The sequence below is a fragment of the Pelobates fuscus genome, chromosome 11 (assembly GCF_036172605.1).
Source record: "Pelobates fuscus isolate aPelFus1 chromosome 11, aPelFus1.pri, whole genome shotgun sequence".
NCBI lineage: Eukaryota > Metazoa > Chordata > Amphibia > Anura > Pelobatidae > Pelobates > Pelobates fuscus.
The window spans coordinates 68,978,618-69,000,293 of NC_086327.1; the positions used below are offsets into that span (position 1 = coordinate 68,978,618).

Below are 21,676 nucleotides of genomic sequence, written 5' to 3' on the forward strand. Positions count from 1 at the left end.
GTCTCTGGGTCTTGGATCGTCAAAAGTATGTCGTCTGCGAATTGATTGCATATATTTTTTCCGTAGCATATTGGCTAGTAGTTTGCCTGCCCTATTACCTTGAGCGTAATGTGTCATTTTGAGTCTTTGTAATGTGTGTGCAGTTTTTTGGAATTGAAGGTGATTGATTTTGGTCGTTATCATCTGTATCTCGTCCAGGAGGTGCTGTTGGTTTGTTTGATAATAGGTTTGTGTTGTGTCCCGTAGTTGTTTTAGGAGGTTTATCAGGGGGGCTCGGCGCTGCTTATTTAGGTAAGACGCCCTGCTAATCAGAAGGCCCCTAATGACTGGTTTGTGCACTTGCCATAGAATTGGGGGGGTTGTTTGTGGGTTGTTAGTGGCAAAGTAGGGTTCCATCTCTCGGGTTATGTGTTCAGTAAATTTTTGGTCATAAAGCAGTGAGCTATTCAGTCTCCAGGAGCCCTTGCCTTTGTACGAGAATGTGTCAGGATAATTGGTGCGTGATCCGACCAAGTGATATCTCCATGTGTGCATTGGAGGGTTTGGGGGAGTCCTGCTGATGTTGTGAAAGTCAATTCTGGAGTGCTTTTTGTGAACGTGGGAATAGTAGGTGTAGTCCTTGTCTCTGGGGTTTAGTGTGCGCCATATATCGTATAGGTTAAACTGATTTATGAGTTTATTAAGTAGAGCACAGGCAGTGTTGAGTTTTTTGATCGGGGTGCTTTAGGATCTAGTGTAGTATCTAATCCCGGTTCAAGCACATGGTTTAGGTCTCCACAGCAGATCAGGAGGCCCTGCTGTAAGTGGCTAGTTTTGGTTAGTAGATGTTGCAGGAATTGTCATTAGGTGCGTAGATATTGACTATGGTGTAAGTTACATTATTGTTACATATAAGAATTATGTATTGTCCTTTGCTATCTGTTTAGTCTAATCAGTTCGTATGCCACTGATTTGTGTATGAGAATACTAACACCCCTAGTTTAACCCCCTAACATTCTGTGAGTATATTTTCGTTATCTATGTGAGATATATGGCATATATAGTGCTCATTGTATATACCTTATTCATAGATCCTATTTTGCTTATAGTCTGTAATGTGTGTGAGGTGTCGCTGTCATTTATAACCTTACCAGGGTGGTGGATATACATGGGATGTGCGAGAGTGTACTTCCTCTTGTGATTGTGTGTGTGTGGGATGTTGGTTCCGTTCTGCGGTGTATGCCTGGTACTATGTTGTTGGATTTTCTGGTGTGTGTTTAGTTCTGTTTGAGGGGTGTGAGTTGGGGTAGGTAGGGATTCAACAGTGGGTATAACATGAGCTTAGTATTGGGCTCAACTATGTACATTAGTGCTCTGGTGGGGAGCTTGGCACCTATTTGTGGTGCCACGGGGGAGGTGAGCTCGTATAGGATGCTCACCTGAAGGCTACATGGGCTCCTTCAGTTGCTATATGTATGGGGAATCTCTGGGTTGCCGCAGCTTTTGGCTTTTCGCTATGCAGGGCCGGCGCTACCATTAAGGCGGACTAGGCAGCCGCCTAGGGTGCCCCTTGGGAAGGGGCGCCGCCAGGAGCGCCGGCCCCCCTAATGCTGCAGCCGCCCGAGCGCTCTGTAGAGAGCCTCAGGCGGCTGCAGCTTCGCCCGGGCTGGTGCGTCCATGAGGGCGCACCGCCCGGGCGCAGCATGAAGAGAGGAGCTGACAGGAGGGAAGCGCTCAGCGCTCCCTCCTGTCACTCCCTCACTGTAGCGTGGCCGAGCCCTGTATGATCCGCCGGTACAGGGAGCATTTGTCTCCTGTACCCAGACGGACTAACAGGAAGTGAACACTGAGTGTTCAATTCCTTTTAGTCCGGCCGGGTACAGGAAAGAAAAGCTCTCTGTACCCGCGGACAGTACAGAGCTCGGCCACGCTACAACATAGGTAGGGGAGGGTGGGGGGAATAAAGGGAGGGGGGGAGAACTAAATGGAGAGGGGGGAGGAAGGGGGGAGAACTAAATGGAGAGGGAGGGAGGGGGGAAATGGGGAGGGAATAAATGGAGGGGGGAATAAATGGGGAGGGAGGGGGGGAGAAATAAATGGAGAGGGAGGGAGGGGGGAGAAATAAATGGAGAGGGAGGGGGGGGGGAAATGGGGAGGGAATAAATGGAGGGGAGAAATAAATGGAGAGGGGGAGAAATAAATGGAGAGGGAGGGAGGGGGAGAAATAAATGGAGAGAGAGGGGGGAGGAGAAATATGGAGAGAGAGAGGGGGGAGGAGAAATATGGAGAGAGAGGTGGGAGGAGAAATATGGAGAGAGAGGGGGGAGGAGAAATATGGAGAGGGGGGGAGGAGAAATAAATGGAGAGAGAGGGGGGGAGGAGAAATAAATGGAGAGGGAGTGGGGGAATAAATGGACAGGGAGGGGGGAATAAATGGACATGGAGGGTGGGGGGAATAAATTGAAAGGGGGGGAAATAAATTGACAAGGTGGGGGGGAAGTAATTGACAGGGAGTGGAATTGACAGGGTTAGGAGGGGGAATGAGAGTGGGGAGGGGAGAAGAGAGTGACAAGGGAGGGGGAGAAGAGAGGGACACGCAGGGGAGAAGAAAGTGACAAGGGAGGGGGGAGAAGAGAGGGACACGCAGGGGAGAAGAGAGTGACAGGGAGGGGGAGAAGAGAGGACAAGGGGGGGGAGAGAGGAGAGGGACAAGGGGGGGGAGAAGAGAGGGACAAGGGGGGGAGAGAAGAGAGGGACAAGGGGGGAGGAAGAGAGGGACAAGGGGGAGAGAAGAGAGGGACAAGGGGGGAGAGAAGAGAGGGACAAGGGGGGAGAGAAGAGAGGGACAAGGGGGAGAGAAGAGAGGGACAAGGGGGGGGAGAGAAGAGAGGGACAAGGGGGGGGAGAGAAGAGAGGGACAAGGGGGGGAGAGAAGAGAGGGACAAGGGGGGGGAGAGAAGAGAGGGACAAGGGGGGGGAGAGAAGAGAGGGACAAGGGGGGGAGAGAAGAGAGGGACAAGGGGGGAGAGAAGAGAGGGACAAGGGGGGAGAGAAGAGAGGGACAAGGGGGGGAGAGAAGAGAGGGACAAGGGGGGGAGAGAAGAGAGGGACAAGGGGGGGAGAAGAGGGGGACAAGAGAGGGGGACAAGGGGGGGAGATAAGAGGGGGACAAGGGGGGAGATAAGAGGGGGACAAGGGGGGGAGAGAAGAGGGGGACAAGGGGGGGAGAGAAGAGAGGGACAAGGGGGGGAGAGAAGAGAGGGACAAGGGGGGGAGAGAGGAGAGGGACAAGGGGGGGAGAGAAGAGAGGGACAAGGGGGGGAGAGAAGAGAGGGACAAGGGGGGGAGAGAAGAGAGGGACAAGGGGGGGAGAGAAGAGAGGGACAAGGGGGGAGAGAAGAGAGGGACAAGGGGGGGGAGAGAAGAGAGGGACAAGGGGGGGGAGAGAAGAGAGGGACAAGGGGGGGAGAGAAGAGAGGGACAAGGGGGGAGAGAAGAGAGGGACAAGGGGGGAGAGAAGAGAGGGACAAGGGGGGGAGAGAAGAGAGGGACAAGGGGGGGAGAGAAGAGAGGGACAAGGGGGGGAGAGAAGAGAGGGACAAGGGAGGGAGAGGGGGAGAAGAGAGTGACATCCATCACGCACACAGAAAAACACACAAGCAATTCAACCCTTACATACAATGCATCCCTTACACACACAGAAACACAATGCATTCCTTACACACACTCAATGCACCCCTTACACACACTCAATGCACCCCTTACAGACGCACACACTGCATCCCGTACATACACAGAAATACACATTGCAGCCCTTACACATACAAACACAGATTCACACAATGCATTCCTTACACACATATCAGGACATCCCCTACTCCTGTGAACAAACTATTTGGTGGAACATGAAGGTGGACTCTGGGGCCCAGACCATGAGCTGTGTAAAGGGCCTTTAAAAAAAATGGAGCTGCTTTCCGTTCTCCCAGAACACAAACAGCCTCCAGAGAGCCTGTTCTACACCAGACGAGTGGAGCCAGACTGCAGCTAGAGCCCATCACCATCCTCATCTGATTGTAAGTAGGCAATCTAGTATATTATTCGTGGCACTAATCTCTAATTTACCTCACATTAAAGGGACACTATAGTCCCCAGAACCACTGCAGCTTAATGTAGTGGTTCTGGTGTCTATAGCCTGTCCCTGCAGGCAGGGCCAGCGCGTCCATAAGGCGGCCCAGGCGGCCGCCTTAGGGCGCCCGAGCAGGGGGGGCGCAAAAATCCGTATCCCGAGCCATCGGATTTTTATAATGCCGCAGCCTACCTTGCCCTGCTGAGGCTGCTCTCCGACTCCTTTTGGCTCCCTCCCTTGACGGAGGTGAAGTCTCTGTCTGCCGCCGCCCACTCCTGATGACGTCAGGAGGAGGGCGTGACTTACACCTCCCCCAGAGTCCCCTGCAGTCCACAGTGTCGGGCTACCTCTGCGGGCTCCAATATGGCGGCGCCCATGTACATTGGAGCCCGCCCGCGTTTGGAGCCAGGCCAGCCGGACTGTAACAGGGGAGGGAGACAAGGAGGGGAGGGAGGCAGATAGGCCCAGGTGGACTTCATGGTGAGTAGGTGGCCTGACTTCCGCCACCCTCCCACTCCCCCTCCCACTCCCACTCCCCCTGACTCCATATTGTCCAGGTCCTGCAGGCAGCAGACACACCTTGGAAGAACTGCCTCTTCTGCAAGACTGCTCCCCATAGTGTTGGAGTGCCTGCAGTCTCATCAGATCCCCCTCACTTTAGACCTGGCTGCCAGCACTTGAAGGGGGTAAGTTTGAATTTTTTTTTTTTATATTTAATGTTTTAATTGTACACTGTCTGTAACCCCCTGTCAGGGCACTAAGGGGTCAGAGTGACAGGGGGTTACAGGCTCCTAATCCTAAACCATTTTGTCCCCAAATCCACTATCATTTGTTCCTCGGCATCCCATTTCTCACTGTATCCCGCAACAAGCCCCTTTTCACTTGGTTCCCGAATTTAGTCTTAATTCGCTGTATCTCCTTAAAGGGATACTGTAGTACCAGGAATACAAAACTGTGTTCCTAGCACTACTGACCCTCTGCCTACCCTTTCCCTCCTGCCCCCCCACCTGTAAATAAAGGGTTAAAAACCCTTTACTTGCCTTATCTTAGCACAGCGCCTAGCGGGGTCTAATGCGCATGCGCACAGCAAATGCCGAGTGCACATTAGACCTCCCCACAGGAAATTATTGAATCAATGCTTTCCTATGGGTGAAAATCTGACTCTGGAGGTCCTCATGCAAAGCTTGAGGACGTCCAGCATCAGATAACGGACCAAAAGTCTGTTTCAATTCCAGAAGCGTCCCCTTTGGTAGACAGCCACTGAGGGCAGACTTAGTGATGCAATGTAAACATTGCAGTTCTTTGGAACTGCAATAGTTTACATTGCAGCACTGCGTGCAAAAGGGACACAGCACCGAGACCAAGGCAGCGTTTACATTTGCTTCTAAGGACATCTCTAGTGGCTGTCAAATGGCTTTCTCTCTTAAAAAAAACAAAGTGTGTATCTATCTATCTAAATATCTTTACAATCTAGTGTTTTGTCACACCTCTAAAACATTTTAGAGAAGCGTCAAGAAAAATGTATGGGGGGAGGGGGGTGGGCGGCAAAATGCTCCTTCGCCTGTGTAGACAAAATTCCTTGCACCGGCCCTGCCTGCAGGCCTTTTAATGTAAATACGGCGGCACTGCAGCACTTGCGTTAGTTAACACGGGGCATTGTGATGTCATATGGGGGGGGGGTGGCAAACTTTACTTTTGCCTAGGGCGGCAAAAATCCTTGCACCGGCCCTGTCGCTATGTCATGAGCTATGTCATTCATGGGTACATAGCTGCATACACTTACATGCATAAAATTATTATTATTTTTTTATTTTTTTTATTTTGTATCACTCGTGTCTCGATACGATTTGGTTTATGTGCAGTGTCTTCACTTTAGTAGTAGTGGGGGAGAGGGGGAACATTGTAAATCATTTGGCTTCATAGATTACCGTAAGATCAGCGTAAATATGTACAGTGGCAATATAGAGCGTACTGCCAGTATTACTATTTGTTGGGTATGGTGGGGCGAACCTTCCTATAAGTATTGAGCTCAGTGAGCTGTGTGGTCTGCTTATCAGGCCACTTATCTCATGCCCCTTAGTGTTAGTGAACCTCTTGAGGTTTTCAGTCACCTAGGATGACTGTATGTCAGATGTTTGTTGTTGGTGCACAATCGTAGTGTCCCCCCTTACTGCTTTTAGGGATAGGTATAATGTTGCCTCTTTGTCGTGGTATCTCATGGGCTGGATACCTACCCTTTTTTTTTTTTTGGCGTTTGGTTCCATAGCGGCTGAAGTAATTTGGCCGTTAGTCATCCTATAGGTATGGTGGGATAGAGGGTAAGTCGAGACCCCTTTTCAATTTGTTCAGTGTATAGGTTGGAGACAGTAGTGAGTAGCTTTTGGCCTAGAGGTGATGTGTTTATCGGCGTGACAGGGTTCGTGTATATCTTAGCGATATATTCTATTAGTGTGGAAATGTTCGGTGTGAGTTTGAGGTGCATATACGTTACCATCCTCTATATGCAATAAGTCAGTCACATATATGTATATTACGGCTGGCGAGTGTTCATAAAAGTCATTTTGTGTTCCATTCTCTTGCCACTGTGGTATTGCTGTGCGGCTGTTTGTTTGGGAAGGGCAACTTCCATTTCCCGAGTAGTCGTTCTCCTTCCTCTGGCATGAAGATCGTTTCTGTTATTCCATTTCTGGTGGCGATGAGTTTAAGTGGGAATCCCCATCGGTAGGTCACTTGATGCTGCCTGAGGGTACTGGTAACCGGCTGGAACGCTTTTCTCCTCCTGAGTGTCGCCGCAGACAGATCTGGGAATATTTTGATGCTGGCGAATTTGTCAGGGATGTCTTGGGCATGTCTGCTTTGTTTCAGCAGTTCCTCCTTTACGTAGTGGTAGTGCACACAGATTATGACATCGCGGGGTATGGAGTCGGGGAGGAATCAAGGTTTAGGAACTCGGTGAGCCCTATCCAGAAGGAGCATATCTGGTGGAGTATCTGGGGGCAGGGCGCGGAAGAGCTCGTGGAGGTAAGTTTGCAGATCCGTCTGTTATTGCTTCAGAAATACCTCAGAGTCGCAGGTTGTTTCTGTGCGCCCTCTCTTCTATGTCCATCAGTTTATTTTCCATGGTGTTCACTGTGGATTGTAGCGCTTGCACTTGATGTGCTAATTGGTTATGGCCGTTTGAGTTTTCTTCCAGCCTTTCCTCCACATGGGATGTTCGGGCTCCCAGCTCCCCAATATCCTTTTTTAGGCTCGCTAGGCCAGACATCCAGCCTGCCATAAGCTTGTTGGACAAGGCATCGAGTTGGTCCAGCAAGAACTGTTTGGTGACAGTTTCCTCCAGGGCTTGATCTGCCATGTCTGTCTGATCGCCGCCATCTGATTCATCTCCGCCATCTTGTTGGTGAGCTTGCGCGGCCTGTTTCGTCGCTGGCGTGTTTTGCCCAAAAAAATTATGTTTGTTCGATTTCGCGGGTTGCCTCTTGTGCTTGGGCTGAGACATGTTTGTTTTAGTTGATTTCTGCCCGTGTTTCGTTAAGAGCCCATGTGCCGGAGCTTAAGCTTAAGCGGCCATCTTGCTCCGGTGGTAGCCACGCCCCCCGGCTGCTCACTGTTTACTATACATGCCCCTACTCGCGGTATTGCGAGTAGGGGCACAATTTACTAATACGAAGTAATTTTAGTATTAGTAAATTTGGCTGAAAGACCAATTTAGGTCTTTCAGCCTTTTGGTAGATAACTCCCTAATACCGTGAGAATTAGGGAGTTATCTACCAAGCGGCTGCAACAAAAGTCCAGAAAAGTCCGGAAATGCGGGAGGGATAATGTATAATAAACACAGGTTCCTGGCTATGGGAGGATAATGTATAATAAACACAGGTTACTGGCTATGGGGGGATAATGTATAATAAACACAGGTTACTGGCTATGGGGGGATAATGTATAATAAACACAGGTTACTGGCTATGGAGGATAATATATAATAAATACAAAAAAAAAAATGAATGCAGCTTCAGAATTAATCTAAATTGTATGCTGTCTGGGAGGGAGGGTCTGCTGCTGATTGGCTGGAATGTGTCTGCTGACTGTGAGGTACAGGGTCAAAGTTTACTCAATGATTATGAATAGGGGGCGGACCGAACATCGCATATGTTCGCCATCTTTGGCGAACGCGAACACGCTATGTTCGCCAGAACTATTCGGCAGTGAACCGTTCGGGACATCACTAATTATATATATATATATATATATATATATATATAGTGTTTTGTCAAGGGTATAAAACATGCGCAGTCTTTTGGTTTTAACATCAATCCAGGCAATTTATTGAATTTCCACTCAAGAGACAACAGCAATACAAAATAAATAATGTAACTGAATTCCCTGCAAATTAAATCCTAGCTCATCTGAGCACTTACTGACATTTAAGTCCCTATCTATCAAGGGTTAAACTTAACAAAACACAGGTTCCACCAACCTTGTTTTCTGTCTCTTTTCTGCACGCCAGTGCTCAGTCACCGTGACTGTCAACTTCTGCACTCCAGTGCTCAGTCACCTTGCTGCTTCCAACCTCCAAAGGAGAAACCAAAATAAATCTCCCTTACCTGCCTAGCAGGGAGGGGTTTATTCCCACTGCTGCAGCTGATTAATTGCAGCTGAACAATGGGTTGGAGACAGCCTGCATTCCTGACCTGGACCTTATGTCTCCCAGTTGCATGTAAACTGAGGAGTGGAGCAGCGGCCCATCCTACTCTCCAAATGCTCCACCCCAGGGGCCCATCTCTAAACATCATATTATCTTGCATACCACAAATGCTCCCCCTGGGGTTGAATGTCATGTGCATCTCTAGAAATCTAGGGGAACTATAGACTCCTTCACTGATCACACCATGCACTTTATTACAACATATATATATACACACGCGCACACACACTTTTATTTCCTATATGTATAGTATATTTAAAAAAAAAATTAAAGCATTTTATAATATATTAGACCTATATAATGCATATATATGATTACATTATAAGTGTATTTGAGATATTTGTTACAAAACAGTTACAATGATCTTTGGAACTGTAACTAAATTCCGTAAACTACAAAGTCAACAACTGTGTATCAGAACAAATTCAAATAGCACACTGACAGCAGTCTGCTCTTTTAACTCCTTAAGGACTGAGCCAAATGTACATGTTGTGATCAAAACAAAACGTAAACAAAAACTTGAATTTGTATGTTCAGGCGTAATTCGCCTCTTTCGTATTAAGTGCACCCACACTTATTATATATAATTTTATTCAGGGGAAACAGAGCTTTCATTTAACTATTTCATTAAATATTTAGGTATGAAACATAGTTTGATATGAATAAAATATTTAAAAAAAATAGGAGAAAATAAGAATTAAAAAACAAACAAAAAATGAATAAAAAAAACTTAGTTCTATGTGACAGTCTAACTGTAAATGTCATAATACTGTTTGCTTTTACTGCAATAATATACTTATATTTGTATTCAGCGAAGTCTCACGTGTAAAACAGTACCCCCTACATACAGGTTTTATGGTGTTTTGGGAAGTTACAGGGTCAAATATAACTTATTACATTTTTCAGTTTTTTCACATTGAAATTCACCAGATTGGTTATGTTGCCTTTGAGACCGTATGGTAGCCCAGGAATGAGAATTACCCCCATGATTGCATACCATTTGCAAGGTATTGCAAATGGGGTATGTTCAGTCTTTTTTAGTAGCCACTTGGTCACAAACACTGTCCAAAGTTAGGGTTAATATTTGTTTGTGTGTGAAAAATGCAAAAAACTAATTTGAACGCCACTTTTGGCCAGTGTTTGTGACTAAGTGGCTACGAAAAAGACAGAACATACTCCATTTGCAATACCTTGGGTTGTCTACTATTGCAAATGGTTTGCCATCATGGGGGTAATTTTAATTCCTGAGCTACCATATGGTCTCAAAGGCAACGTAACCAATCTGGCGAATTTCAATGTGAAAAAACTGAAACGCAAGCCTTATATTTGACTCTGTAACTTTTGAAAAAAAACATAAAACCTGTACATGCGGGGTACTGTTATACTCAGGAGACTTTGCTAAACACAAATATTTGTGGTTCAAAACAGTAAAACATATCACAATTATATCATCTGTGTAAGTGCCATTTGTGTGTGAAAAATGCAAAAAAATCCACTTTCACTGACGATATTATCGTTGTAATACATTTTACTGTTTTGAAATACTAATATTTGTGTTCAGCGAAGTCTTCCGAGTAAAACAGTAACCCCCATGTACCGGTTTTATGGTGTCTTGGAAAGTTACAGGGTTAAATATAGTGCTAGCAAATTAAATTCCCTGGACTTTTGGCCTGGGTTGTCAGGCAGGTGCCACAAATTGTAATTAATAAAATGACCTAATTATGTAAAATTATTACATAAATATATATGTAGAATTATTATTATTATTAATATATATATATATATATATATATACATACACATATATTATTTCGTTCTAAATGTATTTTGATATCAATATATATATTAATTTTAAAATACAGTTAGAACAAATTTACCCATATATTTTTTATTTATGTTTTATTTAAATTTTTACACGTTTACATATGTATTTATGTTACTTATGATATAATTATACGTGTATTTTGAGAGAGATCACATGGCCCAAGGGTGCCAAAATGGATGAGGGTGGCTCCCTGGGCTGCCAGGTGAGTCCCCACACCGCGATCGCTGTAGTAGAAAAGACAGCCCCCGGTGTTTAGAGCCAAGTCCCCAAGGACGGCATAGTACGCCCTCCGTCCTTAAGGGGTTAAAAATCTAGGTTTGTTGCTAGAAACCAATCTATCCTTTGGCCTTCACATTGAAAAAAAAAATCTCTTCAAAACTTTACCCAAAACTAGGTGCCCAGTATAGAAACAAATCCTGCCTAAGCCCTACAGTAAGGAAACGGATAGTACAACAAATGCTAATGCTAATGCCGGTCATTGATTATGGGGAAGTAGTGTATGCACCCGCCCCACAAACCAACCTTAATAAGCCTAATACTTTATATAATAAATTCTGATGCTTTGTACTAGAATGTAATTACTTTACCCACCACTGTGACATGTTACAAGAGCTAAACTGGCTTGGTTGAATCCCGAAGCACTCTTCATCTTTCCAGCCTTATGCATAAGAGCATTTCTGGGAAGCTCCCACCCGTCTTGAGTAGAACGCTCTCCCCAGCTGTTCTCACCTCCTATAGCCTCTGATACAGTACTAGCAAGATATTTAGCATACGTCAATATAAAAATAAAATGGCTTGATCCTCATTTTCCTACAGAGCACTGCAATTGGGAAATAACACAGTCAAATCTTCATTCAATCTAAAATCTTTTAAGAGATCTATGGCAATATACCTTGTAACGGCACCCGAGGCATAAAAAGGGTTAAAAGACGTTTAGGAGATATTCCCTTCCAAATTCAAAGGCAGCTACCGAGGACACCAATCAGCCGAACAGGAAACCATATGAATGCTGTAAACAGCCGAACCGGAAACCATACGAATGCTCCAAACAGTCGAATAGGAAAAAACATACGAAAGGTTTACACTCCTAGCAGTTGAACTGGAACAACATACAATAAATCCCCCCCAAGAACAAGACAAGGCTCCGTGTTGAGGGTCAAAATAGGATCAGACAGAGCTGTGTTTTTATTGTTCTTATATACACACATTCTTACACATTAGTACCACCCACAGGGTTTTGTGGAACATCCAATCAAACATATAATATACATTTTAATATACAATGAACACTCCCATTCATTCCAGTAAAATCCTCCCCTATGCCTGTGATATAATTACTGAACACAATGGGCTAACGTAATTATCACAGTTTTACACAATATTCATAACTTTAAAAGTATACATCACACTCACATTTTCAGAATCAGCATACTCCAAATACAAACACTCAATCAGAAAATTCCCTCCAGTGGTTTAAAAGTTAGGTTGAAAGTCCTTTGTGACCACTGAAGCATGGATGTGGTAAGCCAACTATCTCCAGGTACAGGAAATATCTATTCACAACAACAGCAAAAATACACAAAAATACATAATTCCTATCATACTGAACAGAACCCGACATTCAACCTATCCCCAGATGGCTTGGATCTGAGTGCTCAATATCCAAACAGCGCTCAGATTCCAAAAACACAGTCAAATCGCCATGGGGTTTAAGTTTAGCATGGGCTGATGAGAGGGGCCATAGTCATGAGGCAGGAGGCTGGCAAATCAGTCTTCTCCATAACCCAGTGGCGAGGTTCAATACAGAATGCACCCGTCATGGTTGAATATATTTATTACCTGTTATGTATTAAAATATATATATATATATATATATATATATATATATATATATATGTTTGTTTATTGTATTTTTGTAATATTGTATCCTATTGTAGCAATGCAATGTTTTGTGGACCCAGGACATACTTGAAAACGAGAGAAATCTCAATGTATCCATCCTGGTAAAATATTTTATAAATAAAGTAATATATATGTATAATATATTATAAAATGCTGTAATTTAGCTGCCTGGGTGACTGACAGCTCAGCCACCCCCCCTGCTGGCAGCTTTATAGACTCCTATTGCGATCACATGGCCCTGGAGGGCTGCAGTGGCCGGAGCTGCTGCAGGGGGACTGCTGGGATCTTGGGATCGCCTCGGATCGCCGGTCCAGGTAAGTGTAGGGGTCCTTTTTGGCGTGGACGTACCAGGTACGTCCGAGCTTGTTAACCTTTTTTTGTCGGACAACCTACTATGTCCACAGTCGGGAAGGGGCTAATATGTAGTCACTGTTTTTCAACGGACCAATAGAAAGTGGACAATTGACTCTAAAACTGTTTCATGAACATGTGTGTGCAATTATTTTGTTATTTCTGATCAATTAAGTAAGTAAAACGTCTGGAGTGGATTTCAGGTGTGGCATTCACATTTGGAAACTGTTACTGTGAACCAACAACATGCGGTCACAAGAGCTATCAATGTAAGTGAACAGTGACAAATAGCTGGGGATAGCTGGAACACTAGGAGTGTCCAAAGCAACAGTTTAATACATTCTTAGAAAAAAAGAATGTACTAGTGAGCTTTGCAACTGTCAGGATCTTACCTTGAAGAGGAGTCCGACACGCAGAGTTAAAGCACCCTTTGCAATTTGACACAAGCCAAGGGGACTCAAGGCAGAAATCCCCAAGGCTGTAAAACAGTGCACTGGGGCTGATGAGGCACAGTACAGTCAAGGGAAATCCAAAAAGAGTAGTTGTGGTCGTAATCAATGGTCAGGACAGGCGGCAAACAGGCAGAAATGGAAGACGGGCAGAGTATCAAACCAGGAGTCAGACGTACAGCAATGATTCGCAAACAGGAACAAACAATATGACAATGAGTCACAAGCAAGGCAGTGTTTAAATAGGCTGATAATAACCACTTATCTGGAAACCACAAGAGGGGGTTAACCACAAGGTGCAAACCATTTATAAATCAAGAATAGAAAGGCCAAATTACACTTTATCAAAAAACATCTAAAAAAAAGCCAGCCCAGTTCTGGGACAGCATTCTTTGTACAGATTAAACTAAGATCAACCTGTAACAAAATGATGAGGGGAAAAAAAGTATATAGAAGGCTTGGATGGCTCATGATCCAAAGAATGCTACATCATCTGTAAAACACGATGAAGGCAGTGTGATGGCATGGACATGCATGGCTTCTAATGGCACTGGGTCACTAAGGTTTAGTGATTATGACAGAAGACAAAAGCAGGCAGATGATTTCTGAAGTGTATATGGATATATTGGTTACTCAGATTCAGTTAAATTCAGTGAAGTTGATTTGACAGTGTGTCACATTACAGATGGACAAAGCAACCCAATATTTTTTTAAGGCAAATAAGTGAAATATTCTGCAATGGCTGAGTCAATAATCCGGTCTCAATCTGATTGAGCATGCATTTCACATGCTGAAGATAAAATGTAAGGCTGAACAAACAATAGCTGAAGATAGCTGCAGTAAAGGCATGGCAAAGCATCACAAGGGAGGAAACCTGGGATTTGGTGATGTCCATGCATTCCAGACTTCAGGCAGTCAGTGCTTGAAAGGATTCTCAACAAAGTACTAAATATTAGCATTTTATTTATGATTATGTTATTTTTTTTAATAACATCTGAACCCCTGAAATAAGGGGACGTTGTATGAAATGTCCTAAACTATTCATACAAAATTTTTAAAGCTTAATTAAAGCTGGAAGTCTGCACTTCAATTGCATCTCGTTATTTCATTTCATTGTTGTGGCATACTGAGCCACAATCATGAAAATTATGTCAGTGTCCAAATAATTCCAGACCTAACTGTATATAGGTGGAATTATGAGTAGATTAAATATCCCAGGTGTACCTTGCAGCACTTAAGGTAATAAAGTCTCTTGAAACGCTGTTTGGTGCTGCTGGTGACTATAGTTCCCAGGAGCGATTATGAGAGTTGGCTGGTTACTTGACATGTGTTTAAGGAACTGAGGCTTGCAGCTGTTAAGGAAATGTAGTCTCTTGAAATGCTGCTTGTCATGAATATAGGGACAGTTTTAGGTGGTGATTAAGTCAATATATGCAGGAGGGTCATACAATTTACCCTTCGGTTGAAGCCTCTGGTCTTTCTGCCACCTAGCAACTCCCATAACTAATCAAATGAAAATTTAAGAAAGGAGATTTTGAAATCACATGAAAATATAGATTTAGCTGTCTATAGCCATTGTTTTATCCAATCCTGTAGAGGTTTTTTTATTATAAAGGACTGAATGATTTTACGGCACTATATTCTTATATTTTTTTTCCATCTTTTGGATCAACAGCATACATATCATGTACGAACGTGTGACCTTGATGGTCATTTATAATTTTTCGCACTATGTAACTGCATAGTTACTTAACTTTACTCTGCAAATTCTTACTCCAATCTTTAGATTATATAAACTGGGTTCTCTAGATAGCTAACTATCCTAATGTCCCTAACATTTCAACCCTCCATCTAATCACCATTCCTTCTCCCTTTCTACTCTTTCTTTCTTGTTATTCTACTAAATTCCATTCTTTTTTTTCTCTCTCCAATGGTAATCCTAACTTTTATTATTCTTGGATCAATGGTAGTACATCTCAGTATTTTCATCTCTATATTTTTGTCAGTTTTCTTAATGTTATTGTGTTTATATGTACAGTAAAAATGTATATTACCGTATTTAAAAATGATTCAATAATAAGTGATTATTAAAATGCATCATTACAACTCTATGACTGTATTATAAAGATAACCTCAACTTACCAGCAGGTTGTTAGGTTGTTTATAAAATAATATTGACACTGCATGTTTTAAGTCACTTACAGAATTCGTACGATTATTAGTATATTTTCACACCATTTTTCTATTACAGTAATCTTTTTTTTGTTATTTCAGAATTTATCTCAATGGCTGCATTCTTTCCAGATCAGGAGATTTCAATTGACCTTAATGAGAAAAACGCAAATGTAAAAAGTCAAGAGGATGAACCAACCAAAAAAACAATCAAGGATGCACATCTTTTAAGTACCACCACTGGTGGCATGGAGAATTCGTGCCACAGCTGCATGCTGGGCTTAGGAATTATAACTTTTTTGATTGGTATGTCAACATTAATCCTTGCTTGTGCAATAAACTCTCTAGATTCAGTTCCCTTTGTTTTGGGGGTTTCTATTCTGGCGATTGGTGTTTCTTCAATCATGTTCAGCTGCATTTGGAGAAGATACAAGAGAAAAAAGAAGGCAAAGAGAAATGAAGACCTAGCCGTATTGTGTTATGAGTATAAGGAGAAAAAGATCAGAATATAAATACGTTGTACAAAACTACAACAAAATGTGTTGCATAACAGAACTTATACCTGTAAAAGAATCCATTGTTTCTCAAATATTATTAGGGAAGCCACGTTGGTCTGCTTTGCATGTTTTTTTTTAACTTGTATTATTTATTCAGTTTCTGAAAAAGTAAATACAATGAAATTGTAACCTACAATTCAAGGAATCAGGACATCAGTAAAAAATTACATACTACATAAGGTGTCTGCATTTATTTACCTTCAATTATTTTGTTCATCCTCTTGAAAAAGCTGGCCATGCTATGAGCTCCATAATGAAATGGAAAAAAGTTAAGCTTATGGTATGCGAGTGAATAATTAAGCCAAATTATAACAATACAAAAAAGAATCACAATCCAAAAGAGAAGCTACGAGAATAGAATAAAAGATCAATCATCTTGATCTTCTTCTGTCTGCTCAAATCTCTAACACAATTTAGCTCAAACTTGCCTTTAGAGAACCTATACTATTTGCATATAGGCCTTATCCTACTAATAATGATAAGCCAGAACTGAAATGCCAACAAGTCCTCTATGCACAAGAAATCAAGAAAAACTCTGCATATAATTTTAGCCTTCTTTGAATATCTTCAGCAAGGCACAGCATGGGGTCTAGGTCTGGATTACTCTTTTCACTTACAAATGCATATTGATGAGATGGTATTATTCTGACATTTTGACTGAGGAAAATAGTATTTAACAGATAAATGCAATATATCCAAAATGAATACACTTAAAAAAAATACACAGTATTATCAGTCTCTGATTTCTGTGAACATATGTTGTCAGTATATAAATATTATTAAACAGAAAAAAAAAAGAAAAAAAACTGGCGTGATACTAATTTAATAAACTAAGTCATTAGATTTTACAATTTGAGAAAAGTGAAATAAGGAATGATTCTGGATTTCTTGAAAGTTCACATTTAGTTACATGCTGAAATGCCAAAGTGTAATTTTAAATTGAAAGTACAAACTAATTTTGTTTATCCACTATATGACACCATAATGAGATATTTTTGACCACACAGAGGCCTAAACAATGCACCAGACATCAGCTGATGGACATATACTGTCAACAGGGAAAATGCCAACACTGTTGGTTTTCAGTATAAAGTCCAAAATTAAAAAGGCTTCATGCTACACCAACAGAGAAATAAAAAAGGAAGGCTCCTAAGTAAAATATGAGTCTAACATGTTTCGTGTTTATAGGCTTCAAAGCAAAACTACCCACTGTTTATCAAATACATTTCTCAAATAGCAGAAATTAATATATTAATTAAATGTAGCAAAAAAATTGACAAAATCTAGAGTATTCTATGTGAGCACCATATACAAGGTTCCATAAACATACATGATAAACAAACGTTCACTTAAAAGCGTCCTTTTTGTGATTTCTCTGTTTGTTTGGATATTATATTTGTGATGTTATGTTGAAAACAAGCAGCATTGGCATTTATTCTGTTGTTAGTGTATGTTCGTTTTCCAGCAATTAACTGAGCTCTGTACATCTCCCTGGGTCCCAGTGATTGTCTCAATAAAAGCTAATTGTATGGAGAATGTGACTCCTGCGGGCATTTTTGTTTAAAGAGCTTTATATCTGTATCAGACAGAGGTCAAATCAACTAATATGATTGATCAGAAAAGTACATTAATTATATTAGTTCTATTCAGAAACAATTTTTCCATTTCAATCTATTAACTTTTATGAAAATGGATGTAGCATTGTTGTTAATGTTCTACTTGGTATACTGTCCTTCTGCAATGCTTATTTTATTATAATTGTATAATAAAAAATCTTTTTATGGTTTCTAACAATAGATATAGTTATTGTTATTATTTTGAGGAATATTATTATCTTGAGAGTTTTCTTATACCATCACTGTTAATAATCAGCTTTTTTGTTCCAATTCATTCGCACTCTGTAAGCCGTTTATATAATATATATATATATGTTGGGTTTCAATAAAAGGCCCTATTTGTATCCTTGTTATTCTTCTTATTATTATTAGTATTGTAACGGAGCTTCCTGTATTCCGGTTGGGTACCTTCGCCGACGGATGCTCCAAGTGTACACAATCCCTCCCCTCTACCTGTGATATAAGTAAGGTATAATTAATTAATTACCTAATTAATTAAGAAATATAATGAATTTTACAAAGCCCAGTAAGTACCCCAAAATACAACATATCCCCATAAAAGTCACATCCCTTAATAACCCTGATCTGGGTGTACAAAATATCCACAAATCACCCAGATCAGAGCAGGGGTTCAGGAAATTCCTGGAAGTCTCTTTTTGACCGACCGCACATATGGCTTCATGCCCAAAATAGTTTCAGAGAATTAGGCTGTGCGGCCGGTCTATTCAAACAGTTGAAGTCACATTCAAATAGTCGAACGGAGCCGTTCATGCACAGAGTCAGTGAGTGTATCTGGTTCGGTAGATTATTTCTACCGAATGGCGCCCCGTTCGTGCAGTTCTAGTCGAATCTAACTGGAGGTGGAAGTCCCAGCGGTGTTCGTCCTATCGAGTGTTCGATTTCAGTTCCATGCACTCGACGACAAAACAAGATGGCCGCCGCCACTTGTTCGACTATACAAACGGCGACCACCCAGCCGTTCATCAATTAGGCTGCGGTTAGCCACAAGCCTGGGAGGTTAACGAGCAGCACACTCCACTTGTGGTCCGGCTGTTTGACAGTTTGTTCGGTAAACAAACACCATAAGTCTAATCCATTCCGTAAGCCCCATATACTGAACCATAGAAAAAAAGGCACCAACAGTGTTTTTAGCCTAAAGTTCACCACAGGGCCATAGTCACAGGGTAGGAGGTTGGCAAACAGGCCTCTCCAAAAACCAGTGGCAAGGTCGCTTTCGCCACAATTATTATCATAATTCTTCTTATTTTTATATATTTTGTAATACAATGTTAGCATGTACAAAGCTTTTTGCACCTGAATGTTATATACCATGAAAGGGCACAATGTAAAAGCTTTAGAGAGGGTCAAAAGCACAGAAAGCAATCCATATCTTAATATTGGTAGTGGCGGAGTCAGATTATGTTGTGAAGGCATAGCTCTAAACATTTCAAATGAACAACGAGGGACACTTTAATATTAGGGATACAAGTGGGGTGTGGTCGGGTGCAGGGCTGTTATAAAAAAAAATATTAATTCATGTGTATGTATGTCTAAGTGTGTATTTATGTATGTATGTGGCAGTTTATGTGCATAAATACAAACAATCAAACACCAGCACAACATGCAAACACACTCCTGCAAATAAGACAAATATTACATACCAGCACATCCCTGCATTCAAACTCCAAGATGATATACAAACACACCCCTTCATTCAAACACCAATACTCAAGGGCTACAACTCTACAGTACATCATTCGTTTCTGGTCTTTGATGCCTTTGGAACACCATCCATTCTTTCATTTAAAATCTGTGTTTTAAATAGTACTCTATTGCTAGTTGTCCCTGTAGAAATATAGGACGAAGTCTCAAACAAGAAGCTGGACTGTGTTTAAATTGCATGTTGAGATTAGGAAGGACATGCACCACCTTAATACCACTTTTCTGTGGAATGTCCCAGTTAATGGAAGGGCATATTACCACCAAGCATCATTTACTAAGTTCAGGTGCTTTGGGATAGAAGGTGAAGCGTTAACCCACCTTTCATACTTTACATCCCCAATTTCCCCACTGTCTGCCAATGTTCTTATTCCCCAACTAAACTAATGGCTGTTAAAAAGAATATAATTACCATCAGAAGGTTTCTTTATTTTAACACCTTAACGACACAGCTTCAGAAGCTGGACTTAACCTTAAGGACACAAACAATTTGTGCATATTTTTGCTGTTTGTGTTCAACCGCAATTTACATCTCATTTATTGTACCAACACATATTATATATAGTTGTTTTTTTTAAATGTATTTTGACATTCTTTATTTGTTAGTTTTTCCATATTTGTTGTACATTGTGAACAATCATTAGAAATGGTAACAAACCCAGGCTTGAAAAATGTATACCGAGTTTTAATAGTAACATCATGTCTTAGGTGGTTAGACTGCTATCAATTAGTCCCTCAACTGTTTCCCCCCTCACTCCTGTCCCCTCAACCATGTTGTGCAACTGTGTGTGATTCCTATTAGATTAAACAAGGCCTCAACTTTGAAGAGAAGAAGAAAAAAAAAAGGCCCCCTCGCTTGCAGTGCCTCCACTTATGCAGTGTCGCCACCTGATTGCCTACAACTCCCCACCTCGCTGTTTGCAGACGCCTCCCCCATCCGTGGTACTTCCTGTATCTTACTCGCTGTGTGCACTTAGTTGTCCTCCTTCCAATGTGACTACTTATTGGAAATTCTACAAGTTTCACTGACTTATCATGTAGGGCAGCTGTTTTCTCTTCCATCATCCTGATCTCTTCCACCTGCTCCACCTAAGTATGAAATGTTGAAGCTTTGTGCTGCCTCCACAAGAACCTAGCTACCATCAGTAAAAGTCTTGTCAGGGACTTTTTGTATTTTGAGATGGGCAACGTCATGTGGGCCAGTAGCATATTGACTCGGGCGAATTCCAGGTCAGCTCCTTATTTGTCATTGCTTTGTGTACCTGTTTCCAGAATGGCTCCCACCACACATGGGTCATGGCTTCCCTCTCTTCTCCACACCTCCAACATAGGTCTAAGTTGCACAGTGTGATCTTGTGTAGTTGGTCTGGTGTCATATACCATCTAGTTAGAACTTGTCATTCGTTTCCCAAAGACTGGCGCTGAGGGAGCTGTGGTGCGTCAATGTAATTATTTTTGACCATTGTGCTTCAGTCAGAGTTACCCCTAACTCTTCCCACTTATGGATATATATGGGAGTGGCGTAGGGTTGGTCACCAGAAGTAGCATTTGATATAATGAGGATATACACCTGTATAGGGTCTCCCCCTCGAGCGCATAGTTCTTCGAACAGAGTTGGGGTTCTGTTCAGGTTTTATTGACTGGAAAAGGTGTTTCAGTTAGCGGTAATTACATTTTTCCTGGAATGTCAATGTTCTGTCATCCCCCAACTCCTGTGAGGGCTTCAGATGTCCAGCTGTGGTCACGTCCCTCACTAGGATTGGGTGCTTATCATATAAGAATCAAAATCGTCTATTGTCACATCCTCATTGGTATGCCGGGTTCGATGTGAGTGGGTACATTGGCCTCTTCAGTGTGGTTAGACTTAGTCGGAATCTTAGCTTATACTACACTTCAAATGTGGGCCTGGTTGTAGGGTGCTGGAAAGTATGGAGCAGGGTTTCTGCTTTGTCTAGCCATACTGCCCCTGGAATCAAGCTTTGCAGACTTTTGATCTCCATGCCCGTCCATATTTTCGTGTTGCTATGCCATTCAACAATTCTGACTAGGTCAGTTGCTTGGTAATATTTAAGCAGACTAGGGAGCCTGACCCATCCCATGGTTTTTGGTAGCACGAGGTGTCTTATTTCCACCCTGGGTTTGTGTCCTTTCCAGATGAAATGTATGATCGCTGCTGTTGTGAAAAAAGCTTTGGGGACTATTTTGGGTATGGCTTGACAGAGGAATACTGCTTTTGGCAGTAAAGTAATTTTTACTGCATTGCAGCGACAAAACCATG

General features: G+C 42.2%; 1 long non-coding RNA gene across 1 annotated transcript in view; it reads left to right on the forward strand.

Annotated features, from left to right (window-relative positions):
• Positions 1 to 17,127, forward strand: part of LOC134577954 (uncharacterized) — a 129,692-nt gene extending 112,565 nt beyond the window's left edge. The window contains exon 2 of the long non-coding RNA XR_010086066.1: positions 15,609 to 17,127. This is a non-coding gene — a long non-coding RNA (uncharacterized LOC134577954). The remainder of the gene's footprint in view (positions 1 to 15,608) is intronic.
• The last annotated feature ends 4,549 nt before the right edge of the window (positions 17,128 to 21,676 follow it).